At 33.6% G+C, this 19,320-nt stretch overlaps 1 protein-coding gene and 1 long non-coding RNA gene across 6 annotated transcripts in view; one reads left to right on the plus strand and one right to left on the minus strand.

The window, feature by feature from the left end:
- The window catches only part of arhgef9a (Cdc42 guanine nucleotide exchange factor (GEF) 9a), a 145,412-nt gene extending 133,020 nt beyond the window's left edge, over positions 1–12,392 (minus strand). For 2 of the 5 annotated variants that reach the window (XM_015351402.2, XM_069193472.1), the window contains exon 1: positions 10,979–11,390. The gene's annotated coding sequence lies outside the window, so the exon portion shown is untranslated. Of the gene's footprint in view, positions 1–10,978; positions 11,393–12,083 lie in introns of those variants that run through there. The other 3 variants (XM_069193471.1, XM_069193470.1, XM_069193473.1) reach the window with 3 other exon arrangements.
- On the plus strand, positions 4,660–14,084 carry LOC107077866 (uncharacterized). Its single transcript, XR_001478846.2, has 4 exons — positions 4,660–4,744; positions 9,531–9,627; positions 11,422–11,522; positions 14,000–14,084. It is a non-coding gene; the product is annotated as an uncharacterized lncRNA (long non-coding RNA).
- The last annotated feature ends 5,236 nt before the right edge of the window (positions 14,085–19,320 follow it).

Genomic DNA, 19,320 nt, shown 5'->3' on the forward strand with positions numbered 1-19,320 from the left:
ATGTACTGCCCTTGAATACTTCCAACAGTGTGGAATGAGACTGCTGTTTCACTATCAAAATTCCACAGCATAAAGAAACAATTAATACTTTAATACTTTACAATAATACTTTAAGTCAAAACAGAAATTATAAAATGAAAATAAAATTGTTTTATTTAATATAATATGTACTATTCCAGTCTAATTCATATTTTGCTACAGTGCCTTGCAAACACATTCAGACCCATGCACAGTTTTCACATTATTATTATTAATAAGTTTGTTTTCATTAATATTTGTTATGTTTATAATCTACTCTACATACTCAAAGAATAAGTAAATAGATAATTAATATAAATGACAAACAATACGAAAAGTCATGATGGAAGTATATCCTCTGCTGTCGCAAACCTAAATTAATTTAGATGTACAAAATTACCCTAACAAGACACACAATTAGTTAAGAAGCCTCTGTATCTGAATACAGTAAATACAAGTCCCTGTAAAGTACCATCAATCAGGTAGTGAATTCCAAACAAATATTTATCCATGAAGACTAAGAAACTTTCCAAAACATCAGGGATAAGGTTGTATAAAGACTCCCACCAAGAAAAGGGTATAAAAACTTAAAGGGTATAAGAAACTGAATATCCCTTTGAGCATGATGAAGCCGATGATTAAGATGTCGAAGGTATATTGTACTACTCAAACTCGGTCTAGATCAGGCTATCATCCAAATTGAGGAGACGGACAAGGAGGAAACTGGTTAGGTGTGCCACTATGAAGATGGTAGATAATGACCATGGGTCAAAACTGGCATTAATGAAAGAAGCTGAATAAAAACATCTTACATCCTGCATGGAGTGGTGAGACTTGACAAAATTGAAACGTTTTGGTCACAGGACATGTTTCAGTCAACACCATCCCTACTGTCAAGCACCGTGGGGGCAGAATTGTGTTATGGGGCCACAACTCATCAACAGCGACTCATCAGCAAGCATCTTGTCAAGACTGGGGGGAACATAAGGAGCAAAAAATGGAGCAAAAGAAAGACAAATACTAAAGGAAAGCCTGCTGCAGTCTGCTAAAGACCTACAATTAGGACACAAATTCACCTTTCAGCAGGAGAATGACCCTCAAGCAACTCAAGAGAGCTTAAGCAAATCTGCTAAGGAGAATGGAAAAAAACAAAGTCTGTAGACTTACCCCAAAAAGATCTCTGTAATTGCTGATAAATCTTCTTCAATTTAATATTGTGAGACTGAATAATTATGCAAATTAACATATTTCATTTTTTTCTCTGTAGTTTTTGGTGACATTTACTGTAACTTATTGTACCCTTAAATGTCTTCGGTTTGAGCATTCAAATTTGGAATAAAATAAGATTAAAAATGTGTATGCATCACTTTGTAATTCTGTAAAATTAGACACCAGGAAGGGTCTGAATACTTTTTCAAGGCACTGTTCTGTATATACAGCAGTATCTATACTTTAGTATTTCAAAGCATTTGACACAAATGTTCATGTTAACAAAGTAACCAAATCCAACTATGATTAAAAGCTAATCTGTTTATTTGCACCTTTTATCTCCAATTGCATTCGTACTGGAAATATCAGTCTATGACATCAAATTTTTCTTTGTCAGAACACAGCAAACATTTTGCTAGGAATCAACTGCCTCAATAGACATTCAGTACATTTTGTACTTTGCTTCTCTTTTTTCACAGCAGCAGCTATGCAGCAGGTTGCAACTGGCCCACAAGTTTTTGCTCTGTAAAAATGAGATCCATAGATTGCGACTGCAATGTTATCTTCAAGAGTACAACAACAGTGTCGTATCTGAGATATGAGCCCACAGCTTTAGAGCCCTGACCAGTACTCCACAGTGTGTCTTGAATTAATTTTCTCTTTTGTTACATTCACATGAACTTTTGTTTCTGTTTTTTTTTTCCTTCAGTTACAGAAGATATTTACCTCCAGATGTTTGGTTCCCCTTTGCTAAAAAAATTATAAATGTTTCAGGTTGCGGACTGGCCCTATGATACCAATACAATATTATTTTTTCGGTAAAACATTTAAAAATGTTTCATAAAGTAACGTTTCAGCTTTTGGAAACATTAAATACTTTTGCAGTTGTTTAAAAGAGATTATTGTTGTGAGTGATGGTTACCTTAAATAAGACAATACAGAAGGACAGACATTTAAAATAAGCACATTAGAATGCATGATCAGTTTAGTACTTTGCAAGTCATTTTTTACCATTAGCTTTGCTCTTTAATTTTACACATATATACAGCAGTATTCTTATCAGATATTGCTATATTGTTCTAATAATCATTAAACTATACCAAAGTTTATGCCTGTTTTTAAATTTTCTCCTATATTTGAGTGCATGTATTTTCAAATTGCTTCAGTTGGATTGTCATATAGACTCTGGAGCCTGCAGTTTCAATTTCAACATTTAATATTTACACACATCACACTGTTTCATTTCTGTTGTGTTTCTTACAAGAGATGTTGTATAATTTTGCCTTTCTCTGATGTCTTCAGAAAATCTCAAGTTTAGATTCTTCTGTCCGGGATACATATCGTGGTTAGGTTTGTTGTTGTGTGCATATTGTCATGCAAACAAAAAACACTTCACTCTGTTTGCCTGTCTTATAGTTACATTGGTATAACTAATAGCTCTACTATTTAATCCATTTTATTTAATCTTCTATTTAATAACATATTTCAGTCTATGTTGAACTGTTAAATATACAGTAGATATGATGGTTCTGTGTTTTTTTTATTTGTTGTGTAATGGTCTTTGTCTAACTATCTCCTGAATTTAAAACTAGGTATAGGTTAAGAGTTTTTCTCCATCTTGCAAATAAATCCTTTAATGATCCATAATCTTGGTAACACATAAGGGTATACTCAACTCTTGTGATGGATAACTATTTTTTTTGCAGTTCCCCTGTACTGTAGTTTCTTCAAATATCTGTAATTTTGTAAGCATGACTCTTGACAATAATATGTAAAAATCTGTCTGTAACATATCCATTCAGTATGCAAATTTTAAGTTCTTTATACTTTATGTTGCAGTTTACAATTTAATATGCTAAATTGCACATTATTGTTTCATAGTTTCAGATAGAAATTTGTTTCTTAATACGTAATGTATTCATACAAGAATTGCTACATGCAGAAAGCATGTAGCAAAGCACACACAAATCTACACACATGCACATGCAAATCTACTACTATATGAAGTATTTAGTTCTAGCACATATATTGGAAGCATTTATTAAAGAATTAAATTACTTTGATTATTTGGTGCTATGGTAATTGATGTTTTGTACTAACATTACAAATGTGAGCATTGTTTTGTTTTAACATGTCATAAATATATTTAATGTCAGATTAATGCTGAAACTTCATTGTATCTTATACATTCTGACATTTCTGGTCTTTCTATGTTAACATAGGAAAGTTTCCAAATAACTCTATTGTTTTATCTATGCGCTTATTATACATAAAACCTTCCCCTTTCCCCTGAAGAATGACATTTTCTGTTGTTTTCTAATTGAAGAAACAATTAAGTGAAAATTCTTCCAATTAAGTGAAAGCTGTATAAATTAAGTTCCAATTAAGATTTAAAAAGAGTAACTTTCCAACAGCATTAGTTCTTCCAGTTGTACATCACAGCACAAATATTGCTGTGCTAAAACTATCCATGTAAAGGTTGCATTAGAATATATTAACACATTTCTTTCACCCTTAATGACTATGTAAACATCATCCTTGTGATTCAAACAGTTGTGATTGAGGATAAATTTAACTTGCTTCTAAAATCTAATTACATTCCAGCAAACAGACATGCCCGCAACACACAAACTAGATCTGTATTAATGCCATTGAGCAATATAAAGTAATATTAAACTCACAATTAAAGTGACCAATTAAAAACCAATTAAGTGAACAACTAAAAACCTTGCATTCGCTACACTGATTTATACAATTTTCTTCTTAAAACAGCCACATAGGTCCATTGAGGCACTCAAAATAGACTAAATCTCAATATTATAAGCACCCCAATGCATTTTAAAGCATGTTTCTGATCAACAATATTTTCAATACTCTGTGTAAACAGAGTATCTATACTATATCTATCACTGTGGTGAGTCACCCCTTGAGTGAAAATTAGGAAAAAACTTCCCACAACATAGTCAAGACAAAATATTACACAAGTACAAGTCCTGATTTCAACTTTAGGATTACAATAATCAGGGTGAAGCTCACTTAACTTCTAATGCCACTGGGCATTCCTTCTAATCACTAAAACAAAACACCCAGAGCAAGTTTACACAGAACTGAAACAAAGGAATACATTTTTTATGGTTTCCAGTTTGTACCCAAGTTGTTTTTTTAATTCTTCCTCATCCTGAATGAGACTTTCAGACTTACACTTCCTTCCATTGCTTCTACATTTTGCACAATGTCTGCACAGTTTTCCAGCAGCCATGTACAGGCAACAAAACTATTCCAAAAATGCTGTTTCTGGTGGTAAGGGTTGTGCGCTATGTGCAGCTAATGAATCTGTTTGTGCCTGTATTACACGTTCTGATGATTTACAATCCCCGTGACTTCCATAATCATAGGAATTTGCACCAAGGCAAACAGGCGTGAACATGCTAAGAGTGACAGCACACAGACCTTCATGAGGAAACTCCAAAACACCTTTGCTTGAAAGGACCAGGGTAGAATCGGCAACTATTGAACGGTCAGTGTTTTTCACTAGAGCCTGAAGTCTTTTATATGTTATACAATAAATTTCAGTAACTTTGTCACATTGCCAGGAGACAACAGTTGAGCTCGTAGATTAAACAAAATAAATAGAAATGATTAAAAACTGTTGTACTGTAAATACACCTAGTTTAGATAAAATAACAAAAATGAGAGAAAGATATTCTAGTGTGTTAATGAGGCCAAGACATTTGTAAAAAGGAGCAACTGAATAGTAAAACTAAACAAATGATACAGGACCTCACCATAAAGCAGAAAACAGACTATTGTAACCTCTTGAAACCACACCTGCAATTTGCCTTTGGATACTATAACAGCAATTGTTACAGTTTGTGTGATCTCTAAAAAAGGGTTTATCTTTTGTAAATTTCTTAATAACATTAAGCTAAACTTATTAGTTTACTGTATATAATGACCATAAAGTAACTGTTCGTTATTTATGATAGACAAACACAGTCATGATAAATACCTATATATATATAGTACATAAAATGTATGAATTCATAAAGTATAAAGAATAAAACATCAAAGTACCATGGATTTCAATTTTTATATCTCAATGCTAGGAATACTAGATACAAAATGCAAGAAACAAAAGCTATATTATTATTATATAATTGGAATTTAGGCAAATGTCTAGTAAAGAGTTGTGGTGACGAATACTACATTAGTAGATACAGAGCATTCCAATAGACAAGGAAGATTCTGGAAGGGAAGTACTCTAAAGAGCCTTTTATAATGAAATCTGGGATGTACTGTATGTGAAAATGAAGGATCTTCATGTTTCTCATGAAGATTTTAACATTCCTCACACAGGCTAAGAAAAACTTTCAGGAATGACAGTAGGTGAGATCGAAATGGTACAGTAGCTATGACTAACAACTGCTTTCGCACTTAGTTTGTCAGAAAAGAGCATGCTGTATTGATCTACTATTTTCAAACTAACAAGATAAGAGTGAGTTGAGAGAATCTTTTTGGTATCATTCCATATCACCAAATCAAATGTTTAGAATTTCAAAAACACAGACTTTGAAAAGATTGAGCTCGAGAGACAGACCAGGAATTAGTGGAGAATTTAAAGAGATTCTGCTTGAAGTACAGAAACACCAATTACAATGCATTTCAAGGTTTTAAAAACAAATCTGGAGAATGATGCAAACTTGTTTAAGATAGATATCCTATGATTCTGATTGTCTCTGCATAAAATTTGATAAACTATTCAAGATTTGGGCAACAGGAGAGAAACAGCAATTAATAAAACGTTTTGAATTACCATACCAACACAATCTGGAAAAACAGTGTCTTCAGATACCTTCAAATTTACAATTAAGCAAACGGTTGTATAAACAAACTACAGAATAAAATCTTAACAAATTGCTTCTTATCAGAACAGTACACAATAGTATTAAGGATATGAAAAAGAGCCAACTGAATATGTTACAATAATATGGGGAAAAGAAAATCTCTACAGATTATTGAAAGACTATATTAAAATTTCATTACAGCTTCACTGACTCACAAACGTGGGAAAACGTCTTCTGGAAGAATCTAAATTGTTAATTAGTCCCAAAGTACAAGTAAAATAAAAAGGAAACACTTCACAATGTTGGAGGTTTTGAACGTTTGTACAGTGGATTTACACTGTAAATGAAAACTTTCTCTCTTATAGTCTGAATGATGTAGTGAATACTGACTTAACAAGAAATGAGATCATGTCACCTTTAAGATCTATTTTCACTTCCTGAAGGTCATTTTTCTTGACTACACTGGAAGTGGTACAGGCCACTCTCACACAAAGTCTGCTATTCGCTGAACAGATATGCCAGCCCCCCTTTCCAAATAGTTCTCACAGCAGTGGCATCAACAAAGTGTTCCCCGCAGGATCTCCATCAGCATTGCTGTCTGTCATTTCACCTTTGATCAGTAAACAGAACTAGAATCCACTGCTGTCTTCCCAACATCACATGAGCACATGTCCATTGCAGATGGAGCTAATGGTGTTTTCAGGGGGACTGAAACCTTTACCAGTTGTCACACACATAATCCCTGCTGGTAAAGCCTGTTACAAAACACACGGGTGCTCCCCCTTTCACTCAAGTATGGTGGGGCTTGTTTGACATTGTTGTCCCTGTTCCAAAGGGCATAATGCATCAAGTATCAGTCCTTTGGCAAAGTTGTGCATATTGGGCATCCATTCCTGGTCCTCGACTGTGTAGTGACACGTTTCTTAGTGACTTCAGTCTGGCAACGTTCTGTCTCCAGTTACGCAACATTTGAACTCTTCATCTGTAAGGTGTAATCACTAAGCTTAGACAAGTTGTTAGCTGTCAACCACAAGGTCTGTTAGATAATTCACACCAAAACCAAAATACACTTCTTTTGAGTAGTGCATATCACTCAAAATCTAAATAAATGTCACAATGCATAACGTTTCAGTTCCATATACATTCATTCATCTCTGAAGTGTATGTGGGTGACAACAGTCCAACAATGTATTTAATAAAAACATTTCTTCTGAAACAAGTCTTGAAAATTAAACAGTGTTCTTTGGGGACTTACCTATTAAATTGCATGAGAAACTAAGTGGGTTATACATGTCATCTTTCAGTACTATCCCGGAAGTACTTTGTGTATTAAAAGTGCATTAAGTTAAGCGAAATACGACAAAATCATATAAAATTTCCAGCATGTATTATTAAATCCTGCTAGTCTTTACAAGTCTGCATACTTGTGGAAAGCTCCAGTTCCCTCTCAACAATAATAAACTAAATTTGTTTAACTTATTATTTTTTGAAGATTATAGAATATTTTCATAATAGAAATGAAGGTCTCTACTTCAAAAATAAGTTAATGTATGCAAATTCTTCTCAGTTTTGATACAAATTGTATCACAGTGAAATAGGTTTAAGATACTAAAAGATGAACTTATACTGAGAGGATTTGTTGGGATTTTAATGCATTGCCTTGTTGGTCAGGTTTTTGCTGTTGGATAATTAGGCACTCATAGAGTAACTGTGCAAAGAAAAGCAGGCAATTCTGAAGCTGAACAGAAGGAAAAAGTCAGTCCCAACCATATTACAGAATTTGGGCATGTTAAAATAAACAATTTCGAATACAGATGATAGGAGAGAATCCAGAGATTTAATTACCAATTAGCCAAGCCAGGGTTTGCTAAAAACATCTCCAACGTGAAAATCAGAAAACCTTTCAGAGCCGTCAAAGAAGACCTAAACGAACGTCTTCAATAACCTCTAGAGAGCAGGGTCGGGGGTATCGAAATACACATTTTGCAGAAGATTGAGACAGCAGAATTACAAAGGCTACACTGGAAGATATAAACTTCTCATCAGCACCAAGAACAGATAACACAGATTAGAATATCCTTGGATGTACAAAGATGAGTCAGAGAAAGGTTAAGGCGTAAGGAGCTGCAGATTCTCCAAAGGACATCACCTAATCTGTGTAGTGGTTGTAATGTTATGGAATGAAGCAACAGAATAAGTTCTGAAGTTTGCAAACACCATTTATCTGCTTTTGTAAAAGAAAAAATGTTTCTATATTTAATGAGTAGCACTTCATCATCCAGCTCAATAGTGACCCAAAATGTACAGTCAGTGTATCTTAGGAATTGATTCATAAAGAAAAATGGAAAATCATAGACTTGCCAACCTAACCTCCAGACTTAAATTAATTGTGCATGCATTTTACATGATGAACAAAAATTATGTTAGAAGACCCCAAAAATAGGCAATAACTCTAAGTGGCCATAACAAATAATCTTAAACGATTACACAGAGTTAAATAATCTTGAACATAAAGCATGTTTGTGTTCTAATACCATCAAATGTATGCGGAATTACACTAAAATAAAATATGTATTATATTTAACTTATCATTCATATTTAACTAATTCTCACAAATACAAACTGTAAAGCAATAATACATTTTAACTCTCATGTTCCAAACCTTTGAAGGGTACTGTACTGTGTATTAAATGTGTCACTAATAGACTAAACAGATTTAATCTAAAGGACACTAAAGAAGTCCTACTAAATTTTATTAACCTGGTATCAGAGCTAACTGGTAGTTGAGCCTTTCCCATATAGCAGAGCCTCAAAGGCACTTAAATGGAGAGTACTCAAACACAGCGTGCAATGCAGTCTAATTGGTCTAATTACACAAATCTTTCAGTGTGAACAAAACCTGTGATTGGTGCCCATAAGGAACAATATTTATCCAGAGCTTTAAAAGTTTAGTAGAATGCAAACCTCAGTTGAAACTAAACAGAAATGTTAACTTGATGGACTCTGATTAGGCCTCTTCTATAAACGGTACACTTGTGTTGCATGCCAGCCAAAGCATTTTAGTTCATAAAAGCTAACAGAAAATGTCAAGTATCAGTAAAGAAAGCTGTATGAGAAAAATATAGGCAAAGACAGGAATATTACTCTCCTTTTGTATATTCAAATTGCTAAAATGAGAGGCTGCAACAAAGCATCCTTTCTTATTTCCTTGTAGGTAAAATAAGCATGAAGGTACAATTGTATTTTTGCAAGAACATTCCCAATATCCTTTAAAAGGAAGAAAAATGTTGTATATATTCCATGCAATTCTGTTTTCAAAAACATTGTCACAAAATATAGAAGAGTCATTGGAGTCGTTGTACATTAAGAATAAAGATCAGACATAATTAATGTACAGGGTGAATTACACAGTTAATATACCATGTTCAATGAAACAAATGTTTAACTTTGGTTTCTAAGGTTAGAACAGAAGCAAGAAACATTAACCATCCACTGTTCCCATCAGTTTAAAGAAACTCTTTAGACATCAACTCAGCATATTTGCAAACCAAGAAAGGTAAGTGATACCTCTGCGTGCTATTCAAGTTAAGCTGTTAATTAATGGGCCAAAAGATAAAACTCTTCCATTGCATCAGAATTTCATACAAATTACCGGTCCCACACTTACAGCCACTGTAACTATTCATAAGAGGCTATTTTAATCAGTAGCCTGCAAACTACTGGCGAGGCTTATCACAGGAAAAGCTGCCTGTAAAAAAGTTCAACAGTTCGACAATTCACAAAATACACTGACAGTATGTGCTGAGTTCATTGTATGGCACTTTATTAGTGAAAAAACAACTTGTTGAAATAACATAGATTTCAAACCCTAGTACTATTGAAATAGAGCACAGGCATAACCTTTATATTATGTACTTTTGTACGTGATAAAGATCAATATTAATCAATACTGCTTTCCAGTGGCCTACTGTTATCTGTCACACGTGAAATCCCTTTAGGTCGATAATTATGTATTCAAACATAAGGGGTTAAAAAAATCAATGCATTTGAAAAATCCACTAGAATCACATCAACAGTATTTACAAAACTACACAAATCTAAACATGAAACATAATTAAAGTCCTCTTAAAGCTTTATTATATTTAGAAATACATAATACTATTAGTTGTGAGCTGTGTGTGTATACTTTGTAAAGAGTTTGTAATACTTTTTTGGAATACAGCCAGATAGATGTCATCTGGTATGTTTATAAACACCTATACCTTGGTACTGTGGTTATTAAGTTTTGCAAACACGTGCCTGAAGACTTGCCGAAGACCTCTACGGTCACTTAGACCTTCACTTAAGCTTAAGGCATCCAAGAGACGAAAAGGAAGAAGTGTAAATCGTCGTGCTTAGCATTCCAAACTCAAGTCCTGAATCATAACAGAGTAGGCTAAATCGTGAAATACTTTTTTCCGGATAAGCATTAACCTCTTAACTTGTGTTCTGCAGGAACATACAGTATATGTAGGCAATATACTGTAGTACAGAAGCTTAACTGTAAAAATAGGTTTAATTTCGGTTTATTTTCACTTTCACAACATGAAATAATTCTAAAGACTTGCATGAAAAAGTTAAGAAAACATTGTAAAATATTTATGAACTGATATTTTAAACAAAGCTTAAATAGTTCTGGCAATTACGAAAGAAGATACCATTATAATAGTTTATATAATCCAAACGTTAAAATCCATAAGGATAATAACAAATGACAAATAACCCTCAGGATACCAACTGCTTAATTTGGGCATTCAAGTTAACAACGTTTTACAACCTAACCATGTGTTAGGATATAATTAAAAATAATTCAATTTTGGCACACGATTAATAGTGAAAATTAGTTCAAGTAGTATGTTCCAACTTACCTAACATTTCATTCAGTTTTGGACAATTCCGTGAAATAGTTTCTGTAAGCGTTCATGTGAAAAATACAATCACTTCCGAAAGTAAATCAAATACTATACTTTAAGCTTTTCTTTATATCTCACTTCCCAGATCCGTCTTCAGGTTTTTCTCACCAGATACATAAATTAAAGGGGTACTCTTCACACCCAGTAAAGAGAAAAACACGTAAAACTTGTTACGCTGCAATGCAGAATGAAGCTTCGCTTTGAATCCTCCAGAGCTCATCCACTGGACAACATAAGCCCGAAAAGATCGTCCCAAAGTTACAGCATAGTTTTCACAGTAAGAGGGAGCCCCTTAACTCCAGCCCTGTCAAACACACTGACTCACAGACACTTGCAAGTACACATACACTGTGCAGTTAACTATGCTGTCCAAATAATCTTTACTTTTCACCCTACAGAACCAGCTCAAACATGCTAGAAAGTAGTCATCGATGTAATTGCTATTTTCCCATCGGCGGTGGAAAACGTCTGGCAAGACTATAATCCCAGCATGGAAGAGGTGTGTGTACATAGAATTGTAGTAATTGCCCGATGTTCCAGCTCGCAGTCTGACACCGGTATAAACACCATGAAACGATAAAACCAATAGGCCATGAACGTCCACTGCAGATTTGTACTGGGTTTTTCAAGACTTTTGGATATAATAAGAAATCAATTTTGTGAATTTAAAAGAAGCATTTATTTCGTATTTCGGTATGTTAATAAATATTTGGATTTTTTTAAAATAACGCCTAGCCAAAGAAAACATTTATGTTTAGGCTAGGCGCGATTAGGAACAATAGCTTTTGGACTGTACCATTTTAACTAACATAACACTGGACTATAAATATGTGTCTCCTAAAATACTTTATTTTCGAACAGTGTCTGTTGATCTTTTTTCTACCAATCCAAGTAGGTTTTATGTAAGCAAATACATTTAAGAATTACTCACCACTATGCTTTATCAACCTACTATAACAGATGTACACTGACTTTAAGACCAATTTCTTCATGCAAATTAATATTATTTTAATTTGGCTTGGAAGCCAACTTTAAATTTAATAAAGAAGGGTGATCTTACCTGTAATCTGTGAACTCTTCACTTGTGAAACCCACAAATTGTGATAGTTGTATAAATGTAGAAACAAACATTTATATAACTCACAGGGTTCAGATGTATGCAAAAAAATAATTCCTTATCACATTGTTTTATGGTTACAGTTCAGAAGCCGGCTCATATCCAGTCTGAACCTCTACTTTTTTCCAGAAGTATTTTTCACTAAGTATTCTGAGACTTCCCTTCCTCAAGACAAAGCAAAATTAGGAGTTTAATTGCATGATGGGAAGTAAGCCTTTTTGTATTATCTGAAACTCCTGTGATGTTAGAGTCCTTCAACTCAACAGTCAAAATAGGAAAACACCAGGGGAACTGGAGGAATTCAGAAACCTAAACAGGCTTTGAGGGTGGAGTTGTGAAAGACGAGATGTGGGGGTTCTAAATTTAAACATTTCCTTTTTGTACCCTTTTGTGCTTTTTGTGAACATATATGAAATCTCTTTCTATTTGCACAGGAAAGAGTGGATCGTACAATTGATGGGTTAAACAAAAGATATCCACTGGTTGACAAAGCCAGGAAGTCTGCTTTACATTATGTAAATATCTCCTGGCTTACATCCTTCTGTGTGCTGTAATAAAAGGTTATCCTATTTCCAAGTGATTATTATTTGATAATAACTTAAAGAAAGGCTCTGGAGTTGTTTCATCTACATATAAATGAACACAGTTATTGTCTGAAGTGTGTGGACTCCAATACATTTCATCATGGAGAACTTTTTAAGTACAGTATGAATACCAACAATATATACATGTTTTTTTTCATCAAATATTTTCTTTAAAAAATGCATGTTAAGGAACATCATTATTTTCTTAATATTCTATATCTGTTGGCCCCCCAAAAAACTTTTAATTTATTTTATGTTTTTATCTGTTATAGAGCCTTTGGCCGGGAGCTGCTAGGAATGTTTTCACAAACATTAGTCATTGCATTATGGATGAAGTTCTTCATTAAATAATGAATAGATCCTACAATCAGTAGTAATTACCTTAGCTTCCAGGCCATAAAATGTGTAACAGTAAGTTATACAGTACAGTATTCTACTTAAAAACAATAGCTATTTCATATTTTATTTACTCAATATACTTTCATGTATTGCTCTGATTATGTTTATCTTTGTCAATTTGAATGAAGAATTGTATATGTGGTTCGGTGCATATTATCTCATTCTTTCTCAGTCAGGCTTTGCATGTATAATATACATGCAAATCTTGGATCTTGTTTAAAATAATTTTAAAAGGTCTCAATTTTTTAAACATTCTCTTAAAAACATATAGTACACTAGCAAAATAAGACTACCAAATAATTAACAAAAATCTTGGTAGCAGGGAACATGCTTGATTATTATAACATTCTGGTTCCTTATCAAGAAAATACGTATTAAAAATGTAAATCACGTCTGAATGGCTTTTCATTTCTGCATTAGAGATGCGAGATAATTACATACTTCAAATTTCAAAAATACTTGCTAATCATATTCCTTATTTCTCCCCAGGGGACAGTTAAACATTGCATAACTTTGCTGAATAATTTCAATTTATACCCTGCTCTTCTCCCTCAAAAACTCTGTGTCATCAATAAGGGAGATTCTGAATTTTTGAATACATGGGGGTTAGAATATCCCTGACAATTGTACACTTGTGTTTTACATGTTAAATGTGTGGTATGTTTTTTTTGTTAAGAAAATATTTTAAGTGCCTGACATTTTGTTGAAGATGCCTAATTGGTGAAGCTGTTCTTCATGGTTATTCCTCCTAATTCTTCAAAGCAGATGTAGCTCTTCTCTTCAGTCTCTTCACACTCATACCTGCACACTGTCATCCCTAACCCACCTGTAATTGAACAAAGTGTCTTATCACTACTGCTCTCTTATTCCTTTCAGACCTCCACAAGACCTGCCTGTTCAGCTGCTCAAACCATAACTCTAAATCCTGCTGTCCTTCTGTACTTGTTACAGAGTGACCATTGTATCATTTTTTATGTCTATCTTATTAGAATATGATAATATTATAAAGTGTTGAATTCTAAACTATTTTACTGTTTTGTAATGTGTTACTAGTTTGTACAATGAACGTCTTGAAATTCTCTATTTCTTAATGTGTGGTGCTTCAGGCTTCTTCTTTCATGAAGAAAATTGTCATTTTAAAAAAATATAAGTTACCAATCTTGGAAGGATAACTGGTTAAAAGTTCAATAACCTGACATGGAATTTGCACACATTTCCCTGCAGAAAGCAATTTCCTGCCAATGTTGCAACACTATGTGATATAAAATGGAAGATTTAATTTGTTCAGTATTTTTTTATCTTTTCTGTTCTGCTGATTTATCTGCTACACTTGTTTAATGCATACGCATGGCCTGCGTACCTACTGTTGCAATACCGTTGACCTCTGAAGGTGTTTAAATCAGCAGCTCAGGTACTAAAACTGAAATCTGTTTGAGTCACTACTATCACCCCTCCACCACCTATCTCAAAAGGGATTGAGGCATTACTGTCAAACCTGCATGATGTGCGTTCTGTGAATTGAATTCTTCATTCCTATTCATGTAGAAAACAAGAACTTACATCACCTTCTTTTTTAGTTGTTTAATTCAGTTGACTTCCTGATTACAGGGCAGTTTTTCCTATGGCCAGTTTCTGCTACATTACACATTTTGGGTTTTCCCATTCGCACTGTCAGTACATGTTGAAAGATTATGTATAAAATATAAGAGGTTTAGCAACTGTTATATAAACTTTGTAAGGTGGCATTGTTCTGTTTTTCCTGCTTGTCTGAATTTTTAAGAAGTTCTCTACCAGTCTAAAATTATTTATCTTATCTTTCTGACAGTGTTTTTACGAAATTATTAAAACCAGTTGAGATGAAATGCCTTTGATAAGATATGCATAGATATAATTGTATTCTGAATGAGAATGTCTTAACATCATTCTCCAGTAAAACTCCCATGTAATTACAGTATATAAAGGTCATATGAAACTTTTTGAAACTATATATTTATATATAATGCCCAAGCAAGCTAATTATGCTCCTTAAACTCCACATCTTTGCATTCAATTAGAAGCACTTAAAAGGTATGTGGTTTAAATTAACTTACTTTTATTTAACAATGGATTAGGTGCTTTGTATCTTTAATTCAGATATTTATTATACAATACATGTGTTAAGCAGCTTATGTGACCAACATAAGAGAGCTTGAGAAGACAGTATACAAAACACCTTTTTTCTCTAAAAGAAATGTATGTTTGTTAACATCCATGTTTGGGATGATGTCAGGCTTGTTAACTCGGATGGAATTAGGGAATCAGTGAATGATGTCATGTGGAAGGCTGAAAAGCTTTCCTGTTTATAAACTTCATGTAAGTGACCATGTTCACTCTTTAGTGAGGAAACTCTAATCATCAACCATAACCCTAACTAGTTATTTTTTGTATTCTCATTTTTTTTACAATAGGGATGTAATTATTATTTATAAAAAAGGTTTTGTGGGAATTTTTATATCCTCTTACTTTTTCTCAAATGGCAACTTTAGAATATCTGATATTCTTAAATAATTATTCTTAAATAATAATTCAAATCATTATCATTATGGGGAGACATTATTTTTGCATATTCTGCTACATTAGAATAGTAGTGAGCAAACTTTATATGATATAGATCCAATACAAGTTCCCTCTATTTGTGCTGTTCAACATTAGATGGAGACATATTCTGGAGAGTTAAGAAGTGCAGGTTATTGCCTTGAGGCAATCAGATTTAAGCACAGTTATAAGGGCATTCTTCACATTCTCTCAAATGTTTTCATATCCTTGCCAGCATTATTGTGGCATCATTACCCTAGAGCATTTACATTATCCTTTGTGGCGGTATAATTAGCATACATCTCTAAAGAAGTAGATGAATAGTGTTTAAAGTGGTATTCCAACATTGTCACATCTCTACCCAACCTGCTGTATAGCGGCAGACAGAATGACTGCCACCAGTCATGTAAGTGAGTTCGGCACTACGGTGGGGGATTATGTTTGTCCCTTCCTTTCTGTTATAATAATGATTTGTAGGTATATTGGTACTGATATAAAAGTAAAATACTGATTCTTCCATTTTTTTTCAGGTTTAGTAACCATGAACACCTTACATCTCGAAAGGGGTGCTGCTTCTATAGTTCACCGTTGATGTATTTTGGCCATTTCACACTGTGGGAAGATTACATCCGCATATACTCACACTTGTATTACTGTACAGTATATATATACATACTGTACACAGAAACTATAGGAGGTAATTTTCTATAGTGAAAATCTGTGGCTGTAAGTTGGTATCTTCTGAATGTGTTGACCTTTACAGCACATGTTCCAAATGTGGCGATGTTTTATTTGCCTTTGCTCGGGGCATTGCTTTTTGTTCAGAATTACTCCAAACCCATCTGCTTCAGTGAGTAATGTCCATTGCTGGTTCCTCATCTATTATTTATATCCACTGGGGTTAGCAGGAGTAAAGCCATAATCTAATGGAGAGCTTCCCTGCCAGGGTTAAATATTTGATTTTAAAAGAGTTGGAGTGCGTCTGAAGTGTTATAAGTCCCCTTGGATAAATTAGTAGTTGTGCAATTCATTTAAAATGTTTCTTGATTTTTTTTTTTACATTTGCAAAGCAATCCTGTCAATAGATAGACAGGATTCAATCAATCAATAGAAAGGGTGTGGACGAAGCTGATTTTTTTTACAATGCATTGTAAAACGTTAACTCTAAGAATAGATTGTTGTTGTTCTCTTGTGACAGAATCTTTATTTTTTTCATTAGATGCAAAAGTTTCCATTTTGTTAAAATATTGAATCCTCCACCAGATATGTTGTATCAAAAATGATAGAGATGGGGGAAAATAAATATATAATTAATTCAGACAAGCCCAAACAGGTCAATGTGGAAATCTAGAACTGAAGACATTGTATGTAAGCAGTTCCAACTATAAACAAAGTAATGAAATGTAAGAAAGGGACAGTAAACAAAACATGTTGAAAAGTTACTTAGAGTGCCAGCTTTCCAACTAAAAAAATATTGGCAACAACTACTTATTAATTTCTTCTTGACAGAAAACTGTTGAATATGCTGAGGCTATTTTATCTATACTGACTTTCTCTGGACTACATTCAATATTAATGTACCAAAGCTTTAACTTCAAGGATAAAATTTACCCAGTGCTACACATTTTGGATGTATAAAATAGTTAAATGTTAAATGTGTTTCTTTGCAATTTGACTAATTAATTTGATTTAATTAGTTAATTTAAATTATTTGTTGTTATATTCAATTCATTTTGATTTGAATAATTCATTTAAAACTAATATCTTTTAAAAGTATTTTTGGTGATTCCAAGATCTTAGAATTCTCTTATGTGACAAACCTAAGGTTTTTTCATTTTAGAATATGTTTGTATTTAAAAAAACATATTTAAGGAGCATTAAATAATGGCAACTAATTACAACTGAAATTTGTATTATTTTAATCCCCGATGGACCACCCTGACCCATAGTAGGGTTCTGTTCTGAACACTAAAGGTTTCTGTGGGATTTAAGGAATAGATAAAAGGTCAAGGTATTTCAGGTCATTCTGTAAAAGGTTTTTTTCTTCCTACTAGTATCCAATTACATTTCTTTCAATCAAAGGGCCCAATCGCAGAATATTCACAGATTGATACAAATGCATTCATGAAATGAATTCATTAGGCTGTAAAATGGCAGAAACAGGGAGAAGAGCAGGCAATGAACAGTATCAGGAACAATCAGAAAACAGGAAAATCAGTTACAATAAACAGGATCAAAGCAAGACAGCCATAGTTATAATGCAGACGTCTTCCGGTTTTGGAGCGAGAGAGGAAATGGTACATTTTTTAGGAATTCTAATGACCAACTGTGACCTTGTACCACCAATCTTTTCAGCACAAAGGAATAATACACTTGAGCCAAAAAAAAGAGTACATAAAGTATTGTTACCATTTTCTTAAACTCACAAACATCCTGATTTGTTCAATTCATTCTTTTTATGTTGAGCTGACTTCACCAAATAAGCACGTTTGAGTGTAGCTGTCATGAGGTTAAAACAAAACATGTTACAGCATTTTAATAAAAAACACTTTTCAGAGAATATAGTAACATTCACAACTGCCTTTCATACTATTTAAACAATGTGTATGCAGTTCATCAGCAACTTATTACCTTTTTTTCAGAAGTTTAACTGGAATTACCAAAGCGTCAATAAAACAGTCAGCAGTCTTATCAGTCTGTTTAGGGAAATGTTATTGATGTTTATCCTGTATCTTAGCTTGGTCTGTTGGACTTATCTTAATCTTAGTTTTTAGCATCTGGAACTGTGCCGGGCTCCAACACAGAAATGAACACTACGTTTGACAACAACAATTCAGTACATTTCTTGTACTTATGGCACATCCATAACTTCAAACACAGCCAATTAAAAAGAACAAGAATGCAAAGTCAGCACAGAAAGAAAGGTTGAAACATTGGACTTTTAATAAATTCTAATAGTTTGATTTACTTTTAACTGAATACTCGCTTGCTGTCATTAGAAAAGGACAAAAGCTTTAGCCATCAGTCCAACATCGAGGACTTTTTATTTGGAAATACCATGATACAGAACAGCACAAAAACTGCATGTTTTTAAAAATACCAGCTGCATCCAGCTTTAAAAAATCTAGTTCCATTATTAAACTTGGTAATGCAAATACCACAAACATCAGATCCAAACTAGCTTCTTTTATTCTCATGGTGTGTGACAGTATTTGTTGATTCACCTATATATTAAACATCTATCCCAGTGCTTAACTGAAGTCAGGCTCAGTGGTATCTCCAGATGGTCAGTAAAGGTAATTGAGTGACTTTGTTCTACAGTTGAAGGCTAAGGTTGGCCTCAGAGGGAATTCCTGGGAAAGCAAGCTGTCAGGGCTTCCACCAATCATTTCTTCTCTGAGCAGGAATGTGTGTAAAAGAAGCTCTGAAAAAAAGACTATAAGAGCGCCCTGCCATTGGTTTTTCTAACCCAGTTGGAAACAAATTATGTAAGACCATGAATCATACCCCTGCCTCTGCAGTTTTGTGCTTCAGATCAAAGTGCAATAAATTAAAGTAGATTTTTCTTGGAATTTGATTCACTTTAAAAGAATCCTGATTAATTACACAAAGCACAGCAAAGG

This window comes from Lepisosteus oculatus, chromosome 8 (assembly GCF_040954835.1).
Source record: "Lepisosteus oculatus isolate fLepOcu1 chromosome 8, fLepOcu1.hap2, whole genome shotgun sequence".
NCBI lineage: Eukaryota > Metazoa > Chordata > Actinopteri > Semionotiformes > Lepisosteidae > Lepisosteus > Lepisosteus oculatus.